The sequence below is a fragment of the Medicago sativa genome, chromosome 4 (assembly GCF_051527215.1).
Source record: "Medicago sativa cultivar Bolivia chromosome 4, Bolivia_mono, whole genome shotgun sequence".
Lineage (NCBI taxonomy): Eukaryota > Viridiplantae > Streptophyta > Magnoliopsida > Fabales > Fabaceae > Medicago > Medicago sativa.
The window spans coordinates 50,033,477-50,044,980 of NC_140752.1; the positions used below are offsets into that span (position 1 = coordinate 50,033,477).

General features: G+C 39.4%; 1 pseudogene; it reads left to right on the forward strand.

The window, feature by feature from the left end:
• Positions 1-265: 265 nt before the first annotated feature.
• LOC146929595 (uncharacterized) lies at positions 266-3,246 on the forward strand (annotated as a pseudogene).
• The last annotated feature ends 8,258 nt before the right edge of the window (positions 3,247-11,504 follow it).

Here is an 11,504-nt window from a genome sequence, read left to right on the forward strand (position 1 = left end):
ACCAAATCAATCAAATTCTTCCCTAAATCAATTCCAAACAACATTCTAAACAAAACCCAACAATCAAAAACAACTTTCATCCACCCAAACCCATAATTCACCAAATCCTTATTCCCCTTAACCTAACCTAAAAACCACAAATTCATACCCAATCTCCACACCTAAACTCATAAACCTTACTCTAACATTAACCCCAAACCTAAACCAACCTTTTCCACCAAAACTCTTTCCAAACCCTAACCTTCATCAAACCCACACAAGGTCAATGGCTTCAAGGAGAAGTGGCAAAGAACCAGCAAGATCTTCAGGAGGACCTCCACCAAAGAGGCAAGCACAAGAAAAGAATCATGGCATCAAGTTCAAGGACAACAAGCAAAGGGATAGGTATAAAATTCTAATCTTCAAACCCTTGCATCCTTCTAGATATCCTGATTCTCATAGTTTGAATATGCTAGGCATCAGAGATATTGTTTATAGGTTGCTAGGAAACTTAAGCTGGATTGAGATGTTGAGACCTATGAGAGGTTATGAGAATTTCACCTATGAGTTTCTAAGTTCTATTGTTTTCATTACGGATAGGTTTAATTTTGATAACCCTAACCATAGAGTTGTTTTCCCGCTAATGAATATTGATTATGATATGTCTTTTCATCACTTTTGTGATGCATTAGGCTTTGCAAACGAGGGGTATATCCATGATTCTTGGGATCAAAGTTTAAAGCCGGTTGACTATTAACCCGCTGTCTTTTGGGAACGTATCACCGGCCTTAGGCAATTTGTCACAAGAGCCAACAAAGCTAGTAACATTCACAACCCTGTGCTTAGGTACCATCAGAGGGTTATGGCTTGCACTATTTGGGGTAGAACTGAGTTAGGGAAAACTAGGACAGATGAGCTTTTCATGTTGTGGGCAATGCTTTATAATCACCCCGTGAACAATTGTTTCTACTTGCTTGATTATCTTGCCGATGTAGGTAATAGGCCTGCCGGAAAGGGAGAGATAGTGGTGGGTGGAATCATCACATACATAGCTAGGCAATTTGGAGTGGGTGAAGATGAAAGGATAAATCCGATTGAGGGAAACAATAGGCTGAACATAGACACCCTCATTGCTATGAACTTCATAAAACATCATCCACCCATGCAATATTCACTCAAACTCAATGTGCCTATTTTGTTACTACTTCATAACCCATCCTAGACTAACACCGAGGTGGAAGAAAATTTGTTGTATGTTGATGATGACCAGGTACATGAAAAGCAGAATCTAGATGAAGGAGAAGGTGCTCACTTGCACCATGATGTGGAAGAAGTTGCTAACTTGCACCATGATGGAGGGCACCATGACCAAGAAGCCGATGAGCTAAATGATAATGAAAGATGGGCATGGATGCAAGCTGAGGTTGAGAGGATAAGCACCGAGCAACAAAGGCAAGGTATTAAATTATCGGGGCTATGGAATGATGTCCAAAGGGGCAACCGCTTGACACAAGAGAACAATGAAATGCTCCGACGAATGATGCAACACCTTCATCTCCATGGTCCTCCTTAAGGACCTCAATGAAAAGTTGTGAGCTTTCCTCTTCCTCTCTTCACTTATCTTCCACTTTCTCTTATCTCTTCTCTCTTTCTCCTACTCTTTCTTCTAATCCTTCTTTTTCTTCTCATTCTTCTTCATCTTCATCTTCTTCTTCTTCTTCTTCTTCTTCTTCTTCTTCTTCTTCTTCTTCTTCTTCTTCTTCTTCTTCTTCTTCTTCTTCTTCTTCTTCTTCTTCTTCTTCTTCTTCTTCTTCTTCTTCTTCTTCTTCTTCTTCTTCTTCTTCTTCTTCTTCTTCTTCTCTATTCTTTTATTTTGAATCATTGAGCACAATGCTTCTCCTAAGTGTGGTGGGGAGCCTAATAAAGTGTGTTGATTCGTAGTTTTTCCAAACTCCCATGAACTCTATTCTTTTGTTTTGTTTTTATAGCGAAAGGCATGATTAAGTAGCTTGTTTTTATTGGAAATTATGGCATAAAATTTTTTGTTGTCTCTTCTTAAAAGGCTGTTTCTTGTACATAAAAGTAATCTCTTGTGTTTTTAGTGTTCTTGCTATACCCACATCATGTTTTGTGGTGATAATTCTCCAATGAGAAAAGCACTCAGTTGCAATCTTTGAGTAAGTGTATGAGTAGGTATTTTAAGGAACACGTTCTAAATTTAATGGTAACTTAGACCTTAAAAGTCTTCAGAGTAAAAGTAGTATAAGTATGTGTGGGAAATAATGTGCTATATTGTTATAATGTGTTAAACCAAAATAGGGCGGGAGAATGGCACCAACATGTGGAGGAAAGGACACCCCCTCTCTGACTTCCTAATGGTGACTCCCTAATCGAACTTATGTTCTAAATCCCTCAAAAGAGGAAATAATTCATTAAAGCATGGAGGAAAGGACACCCCCTCACTGACTTCCTACGCGGAGATGATTAAAAATTGCAACACTACTTAGGGTGATCAAGGAATCTAGGAGGAAAGGATACTCCTTCGCGGACTTCCTATGAGAAAACCGTAGCCCCTAGGAAATCTGCATGCCCTCAAGTGCTTAAATTGTTAATTTAATTTTAACTAATTCCCATCTCTCTTATACGAAATGAAGAAAGGACTTTTCTCGATTACTTTAGTGTTAAGATTAGAACATGTTCCTCATAATATTTGTCTTATACAGGAGTAAGAAATGGTTTGGACTGCACACACACACTCACTAGAGACTTGTTGTTGGGCTGAATAGGTTCCCAAGGAATACTTGAAGTTGTGATTAGTGTGCATTGAAATAAAACCTTAAGGGAGACATGAGTTTTCAATTGTATTGCCATATGTTAATCTTTTTTGTTGCTACTGGCCATGTCTATGCCTTTTGCTTGAGGAGAAGCAAAGATTCAAGTGTGGGGGAGTTTGATGAGTCAATAATTAGCTAGTTTTAGCATAATATTTGGTTTCGTTTTAATTAGATTTGAGTTTATTTTATTTTAATATTGTTTCCTTTTTGAGGTATTTTACTTCAATTGCATATTATTATATTTCAGGAATAAATATTTGATGGATTGAGTCTTGGAGCAAAAGAAAGGAGTCTGGAGCTGATTTGGAGCAAAAACACGAAGATTCGGAGACAAAAATATGTCTCCCCCAATTCAGAAGCTTGGCACGGCCCGTGCTAAGGCTTGGCACGGCCGTGCCACCTCCCAGGATGGCCTTTTGCTGCTTTTGCTTAGGATTTAAGCTACTCTATTTTGGTTTTGACCAAAAAGCCCTTTATTGCTTGTGGAACATTCTATTGATGTAATTGCTTAGAATTTAAGTCGAATGTATCCTATAAATAGAGTAGCTAGCCATCACAAACAAATCATCTTTATTTCCTTGAAATTCAATAAGTGACAATTGTCTTTCTCAATAAAGTTCTTCTTTTATTTCTTTATTTTCTTGTTATTTACTTTATGCTTTCTCTATGTGTACGATGAACATGAGTGAGTAAACTTCTCTTGTCTTGGGATTGTTGGATAAGTCTAATGACATAATCCTAATCGAACCAAGCTTTAACCCTAATTTCATGTAACCTTAATTTCTAATCTAAATTCACCGTTTTAACATGAATTAACAATTATCAAACTGTGGAAACAAAAGTGGAGGGTTTGATAATTGTTAATCCATCATCCCAAATATCAATTCATAATGCGAATGCGGAGCTTTGATATTGGAACAAGTGAATTTAGACAAGAATTGCAAAGGCAGCTAAATAGTCTTTGCAATTCTTGAGACATGGGTAGTTTCAATCCTTATAAGCTTCTTTTACTAATCAAATCAACGAAATAGGTTTGGTTGCTAGAGGTAAACTCTCACTGGACTTGGTCGGAAAGGTGAGGGGCTAAAGGGAAACCGGTCTTTAGAAATTAGGTATAAAACATGAAGTTATAAGTTAAGATTTTGGCTTGTGAAGGACTTGTTATTATGATGAACCAATAATCCCAAGGCTCCTTTTATTATTATAATTACTTTCAATCAACTGAAACTCTCAACTTTACAACTTGCTTCTCTTCTAATCATTCTCTAAAGGTTAATTGAATCAAACAACTCCCTATTGGACGATACTCTCTTTTATTACTACTTCGATAGACCGTGCACTTGTGGTTTATCCTATCAGTTCACTTAAGCGAATGCCTGGTTCGCTTAAGCGAACAAGTTCCAGAAGCCACTATGATGGTTCGCTTACGCGTTCGCTTAAGCGAACAGTCATAGTTCTGCAGAAGAAATATTACAAGTTTCAACCCTTTTCACCCCAAAATCCCAATTTTGATCATTCCAAACCCCAAAACTCAATCCAAAAGATGTTTATCGGTCATATACATTTCAAAACACTTAAACATGCATAAGTTTTGAGATTACAACTTCAATTCAACAAAAATCATCAATTCACCAAAACTCTCACAACTTTCAACAACAATAAATCTCATCACCATTCACCAAATCATGATACCCAATGCATCACTTCATCAACAACTCATCTAACAACAACAACATCATCATCTAATCATGAAATCATCTACAATCTAACAACCACAACATGATTCTTCATCAATTTCACACAAAAACTCATCATGTTCATATATACCCATTTTAACATACAAAATCAACAACAACAACACAATTATCATTCAATTCATGTACATAATCATATCATCACAATTAAGCACGAATTTCTACAACCAAATTCAAATCAACCACTTATTCAATTAAGCACTTAAGCAAAAGATTAGGAAATAAGCTACAACTATTAATTATGATTGAATTCTAACCCCGTTACCTTAATTCTCCACAAACTCAAGCTAAGGCTTCACTTTAGCTCCAATCCTTGAATCCTCTACCTTCCTCTAGCTCTCTCTAGCTTTCCTCTTCAAACCCTTATCTTCTCTTGCTTTTTCTATCTCTACCTCTTCTCAAAATGTGTAAAATGATATGAAACCCTATTTTCTCTAAAGACTAGAGTTTATATAGGCTCTACATAATTGGGCTCAACTCACAATGCCTTAATGGGCCTAACCCATTTACTAATATAATTCAAAATGTTTCTATCCACTTAACGGTAAAATATAATAATAACATACACTTACCGGTTATAAAATAATTCACTACAACCCCCTAGTACTTAGTAAAATAATAACGGCTCTCATTATGCACTAAAAATAACCCTCATCAAAATTACTAAATTACCCCTACTCACAAAATGACCAAAATACCCCGGAGTCAAAAATGACTAAAATACCCGTCTAACACCGAATTCTACAACTCCCGACCAAAAATACACACAGAGGCAATCAATCACATAAGAGCACATATAAACACATATAAAAACAATTAAATTAAATCTAGCGAAAAATCAGGCTGTTATAGTGCAGGCCACCACTGTGAAGAAAACATGACCAGACCCTGGGCATTCTTTGCTAAAGCATCAGCAACCTGATTCCCCTCTCTAAGCACATGCTCACAAGAAATTTGAATGCTTTTGCAGAATTTTAAACAATTGAACCACCTTGCTCTCATTTGCCAAGGGACCCCAACATTCTTGTTAAAGGCATTAACCACTCTAGTAGAGTAAGTTTCCAGACAGATATGAGTTAACTGCATCTCCATAGCTTTCTCACTGGCAAGAAGGCAAGCAGCAAACTCAGCCTCCAGAGCTGTGGCATAACCAATGTTGCTAGATATTGCACCAAGAAAGGCATGACTAGAATCTCTAGTGACAATGCCAATAGCACCACAAGGTTGAGCTCCTATAGATGAGCCATTGCAATTGAATTTAATCATAGCAGTGGCTTGGGGGCACCAGTGCACCTCTTGTCTGACAGAGACAGACTTAGTTTTAAGAGGGATGTTGAACAGTCTAGCAACTTTATAATCATGCATATCAGAATTTCCTTTGGTCAAAACCTGATTGTAACTTAGCTTAACCTCTGCCAATATATTGTTGAAAAGGGATGCCATGGAGAGATGCTTGTTCTGAAAACATCTCTGATTTCACTCTATCCAAATTGTCCAGATAGTGTGGATGATGGCTGAATTCATGACTTGTTGCACCAGCTTACTTCCTCTACCAAGAATTCCCATAATCATATTCATCCAGCTAGTTTGGTCTAAAGGGATATCAGTTCCTTTGCAAAGCCAATTCCATAAGCAGGAAGTCACCTCACATTCAAAAAAGATATGATTAGATGAATCAGCTTGTTTCCTGCAAAAGCAACAGATTGAAACAATTATGGACCACCGGGCTGTTACAACTCTCCCCCACTAAATAGAATTTTCGCCCTCGAAAATTACCTTGCGAAAACAACTCCGGATACGAAACCTTCATCCTATTCTCCGATTCCCAAGTGGCACTCTTACCAGTTGGTCCAACCCAAATCACTTTAACCAAAACGATCTCCTTGCCACGCAAACGTTTCACCTTCCGATCCTCAATCCTAACTGGCCAAGTCTCAACGGTCAAATTATATCTTACTTCCAAATCATCCACTTGAATCACATGAGACGCATCATACACATACTTCACAACTGAGACACATGAAACACATCAAGAAGATTCGACAAAGATGGTGGTAACGCAATTCGATACGTTACAACCCCAACCTTCTCAACAACCTCAAACGGCTCAACAAAACGAGGAGTCAACTTCCGACACTTTAAAGCACGACCAACACCGGTTACAGGATTCACTCTCAAAAACATATGATCACGTACCTGAAACTCAATGTCTTTCCTCCTCTTATCATGGTAACTCTTCTGCCTACTCTGAGACGCTCTCATCTTCTCTTGAATCATCTTAACCTTTTTCGTAGTCTCTTGCACAACCTCAGGTCCTAACAAAGCACTTTCACCTGACTCATACCAACATAAAGCGTCCTACACCTCCGACCATACAAAGCCTCAAATGGTGCCATTCCGATACTAAAATGAAAATTGTTGTTGTAAGTAAACTCAATCAACGGTGAACATTTGACCCAACTGACACCTTGCTCCAACACACAAGCTCTCAACAAATCTTCCAAACTCTGAATAGTCCTCTTCGTCTGACCATCAGTCTGGGGATGATAAGCAGAACTCAACCGCAACTTAGTCCCCAAAGCAGCCTGCAAGCTCTCCCAAAACTTAGAAGTAAACCTCGGATCCTGATCCGACACAATACTAGAAGGAATACTATGCAATCTAACAATCTGCTCAATGTAGATCTCAGCCAACTTCGCCACAGACATACCGGTCTTGATAGGAACAAAATGTGCCGACTTTGTCAACCGATCAACAATTACCCAAATCGAATCAAAACCCTTCACAGTCTTCGTCAACATTCCAACGAAATCCATAGAGATACTATCCCACTTCCACTCTAGCACAAACAACGTTTGCATCAAACCCAACGGTTTCTGATGTTCAATCTTAGACTTCTGACAAACCAAACAAGAATACACAAACTTCACAATCTCCTTCTTCATTCCAGGCTACCATAACAGCCTCTTCAAATCCTGATACATCTTAGTCGCTCATGGATGAATACTTAGACTACTCCTGTGATCTTCTTCCAAAATCCGTCTCTTAAGCTCAAGAACATCTGGCACACAAACACGATCACGAAACATCAAAACACCGTTCTCACCCAATCTGAAGTCTCCACCCTTACCTTGGTTAACCAACACCACACGATCTACAAGTTCCAAATCTTCCTTCTGTCCATTCTTGATCTCTTCTAAAATATTACTCATCAGCTTCAACATTCCCAACCTCACACTCTTCGGTGTCAATTCAATAACCAAACTCAAATCTCGAAACTGCTCAATCAACTCTAACTCTTTAACCATCAAAGCAGGCATATACACTGACTTCCTACTCAAAATATCTGCCACCACATTCGCCTTTCCAGGATGATAACTCAGCTGAAAATCGAAATCCTTAAGATACTCCAACCATCTTCAAACTCTTGTGGTCACTGAACACTTGAAACTTAGAACCATACAGATAATGCCTCCAAATCTTCAACACATACACAACGACCGCTAATTCCAAATCATGAGTCGGATAATTCTTTTCATGCACCTTCAACTGCCTCGACGCGTAAGCCACAACCTGACGACTCTGCTCAAGCACACCACCAGGAACCATCTTAGAAGCATCACAATACACAACAAACGATTCCTTCGGATTCGGCAAAATCAACACTGGGGCTGAAGTCAACCTCTTCTTCAACTCTTGGAAACTCTTCTCACACTTAGCATCCCAAACATAAGTTTGTCCTTTCCGAGTCAACTGCGCCAATGACAACGCCAACTTAGAGAATCCCTTAATAAACCTCCGATTATAACCTGCCAATCCAAGAAAGCTTCTAACTTCAAAAATAGACTTAGGTGACTCCCACTGCAACACTGCATCAACCTTCGACGGATCCACGATAATACCACCTTCAGAAATCACATGACCAAGGAAACTCACTTCCCGCAACCAAAACTCACACTTCGACAAGTTAGCAAACAACTTTTTCTCCTTCAAGACACCCAAAACAATCCTCAAATGCTCGGCATGCTCTTCTTCTGACTTTGAATACACCAAAATATCATCTATAAACACCACCAATAAACGGTCCAGAAAAGGATGAAATATCCTATTCATATATTCCATGAAGACACCTGGCGCATTAGATACTCCAAATGGCATCACAGAATACTCATAGTGTTCATACCTTGTTCGTAACGCAGTTTTAGATATATCTATCATCTTTACTCTAATCTGATGATATCCTGATCTCAAATCAATCTTGCTGAACACTTCCGCACCAACTAACTAATCCATCAAATCATCTATTCTCAGAAACGGATACCGATTCTTAATCGTAACCTTGTTCAACTGCCGATAATCCACACATAACCTCATTCTTCCATCCTTCTTCTTAACCAACAACACAAGAGCACCCCACGGAGAAACACTCAGCCTAATAAATTGCTTCTCGAGCAACTCTTCCAAATGCTGCTTCAATTCACCTAACTCTGATGCAGACATTCAATACGACACAATCGAAATAGGACTCCTTCCTGGTACCAAATCAATTGCAAACTCAACTTCCCTCTCTGGTGGCAATTCGGTAATGTCGTCCGGAAAAACTTATGGAAACTCTTGCACTACCGGCAAATCACCAATTCCTTTCTCACTAATTTCCTTCAAGGAACTAAACATCACAAATACACTAGCCTCACCATCCAATGATTTCTTCACTTGCTCCGCGGTCAAGAACTTTTCACCCATCTCAGCTACCGGCTTAGAAAGCGTTATACTCTTGGTCAAACAATTAATGTTAACACCAAAAGTCAACATCCAGTCCATACCAAAAATCACGTCCATATGCTTCAACGGAAGACACACAAGGTCCAACTCAAAATCAATGTTACCAAAATTAACAGGACACTTAGCACACACTAAGGAAGTAGTCACCGAACCACTAGTCGGGGTGTCAATGACCATCCCTCGCGACAACAGAGTCACAACCAAGTTCAAACGCTCAACACAACTAACCAAGATAAAAGAATGAGTAGCACCAGTATCAATAATTGCAATCAAAGGAGTACTATTGATAAAACACATACCTCGGATGAGATTATCCGGATGCTCCACCTCTTCTGCATTCAATGAAAACACCTTCCCCGCCGCCTTCTTCGGCTTGATACACTTAGTACGGAGATGAACCTCTTCACCACCATTGAAACAAGTAATATCCCTCTTGCACTCAAACGCCTTGTGACCTGCTTTCCCACACATGTAGCAACTCTCTCCCTTCATGCAATCACTAGAGTAATGACCCAAGATTCGACACTTGTAGCACCTCACCTCAGCAACATTCAGCTTAAAGCCTCCACCAAACTCTTTCTTCTTTCCCTTGTCCTTGTTGTACGGCTTTTCAGATCCATGGCCTTTTCCCTTCTTCTCATTCATCGCCTTATAATGGTTCACCTTGACCCTTCCGGCATCATCGAACATACGACACTTGTGCACCAAAGTATGAAAGTCTCTGATCTCCTGAATACACATATACTGATAGATATTCGGCCTTAGTCCACTTTCAAACTTCACACACTTAGAAACCATCGCATCCTCAACATTGATGTACGGACAAAACCTCGAAAGCTCCTCGAATTTAGGCGCATACTCCGCCACTGAACGAGTCTCTTGCTTCAAGTTCAAGAATTCCACTTCCTTCTTGGTGCTCAAATCCTCAGGAAAATATTTCCTCAAAAATTCACTCTTGAACCTAGCCCAAGTCACAGCTTCTCCACTAGCCTCAAGCCTTCCCTTAGCATTCGTCCACCAATACTCAACCTCCTCAGCAAGCATGTGAGTAGCCAATCTGACCTTCTGATCCTCACTGGTCAGGATAGCACGAAAGATCCTCTCCATGCCTTACACCCATGTCTGAGCTCCTTCCGGTTCATACCTACCCTTGAACGTTGGCGGACTGTTTCGCAAGAAACGATCGAGCCTCCACTGCTCAACTTCTCCAGGATCACGATGACCAACTGCCGCCTGCTCATTAGCCTGAGCCAACACCTGGCCATGGAAGCTAAAGCATGTGCAATCGCCTCATCATCTCTACCACCAGCCATCTCACGACAACACAAAACCAACCAACCAATGAGAACAAAAGCACAACAAGACAAGTATCGAAGGTAACTCATTACCATTCGTATACTAACAGGAAAATTCAATGGATGCTAGTCCAAACAAGACTTACCAGGCTCTGATACCAACTTGTAATGCCCTATTTCTATTAAAGCGATAAAACACTCGAATAAAGCATATATTCAATAAATAGACGCTACGTCTCAGCAAAATCCAGAACAACATGCATGTATAAAAATATCTCATCAGTCGCAGCGGATACAAATCATACATCTCCTAAATATACATGCCATGATCAATACACATCATCATAAAAATCCTCCAAGTCCCGACAAGTGGGTAAATCTCAATAATAAAATAAAATCCAACAACAGCATAAAGACACCGACAACCTAATCAGTGCCTAAACCTATAACTCCAAAACGATAACGGAGATTAGCTCCCGCTATCAAAGTACTCACCAAAAGCGAACTACTCCTGCACAACGGCTACCCATCCATACAGACAGGTAGGCGGTCAAAACCACTGGAGGTTAACTTTACATCAATCATAATCAATATATAAACAATTTGACATAAATCAATTCAATCCTTCACTAATCAACATGAGCAATTAACTTCCATATACACATTCACAAAAAAGTTCCAATGATCACAAGTATATGTATTCATCACAGACTTATCATCATCATTCTTCATACAACGGCAACAATCAAGACTCATGCCAATGTGATATGCATCTATACTCAACGCATACATGCATGTGGTACCAAATCTCCTCAAGGTCGTCACCCATGTGTTATACCCTAATTTTGGACCTAAAAATA